This window comes from Triticum dicoccoides, chromosome 7A (assembly GCF_002162155.2).
Source record: "Triticum dicoccoides isolate Atlit2015 ecotype Zavitan chromosome 7A, WEW_v2.0, whole genome shotgun sequence".
Taxonomy (NCBI): domain Eukaryota; kingdom Viridiplantae; phylum Streptophyta; class Magnoliopsida; order Poales; family Poaceae; genus Triticum; species Triticum dicoccoides.
Window position 1 is genome coordinate 513,569,959 of NC_041392.1, and position 607 is coordinate 513,570,565.

Here is a 607-nt window from a genome sequence, read left to right on the forward strand (position 1 = left end):
TAAAATCATTGTGCATCAATCTGATCTATAAAACAAGCAAAAGATAATGCAATCTTCAGATACCAACCCATGTCTGTAAAACGAGTAGTCAAAGCGATTCGCCACTGTCAAACCATGGATATGGTATTCTGAAAGAGAATCAACCTCATCTATAAAACGATCAGCGGAAGGAATAGGTCTTTGAAAAGTCATGGATTAACTAAAGATTTCTGCTCCCTACTGTAACAAAGTCAGTAAGAGTTGCGGGTGGTCCTTACATTGCGAGGAAGAAGAATGCGATGTTCTCCTTCTTGAGCTTCTCATCGTACTCCTCGTCCTCGGCGGCGTAGTCATCCTGAATCCCGACAAATCAATCGTGTGAGCCGAGTGGAGGGGGGGGGGAGGTTTAAAAAGAAGCAGCGTCGGCGGCGAGGTTCGTACCAGATTGAGCACCTTGAAGATGGCCTTGTCGTAGAGCGCCTTGGCCTCCTCCGCGAGCGCCTGGCGGCAAGAGCATAGAAGGGAGAGCTTATTAGGCACCTTGCACAAGACAGACAGACGAGCGGGAGCAGCGCGGGGGAGGAGGAGCATGCGCATACCTTGGCGAATCCCTCGGCGGTGCCAGTCT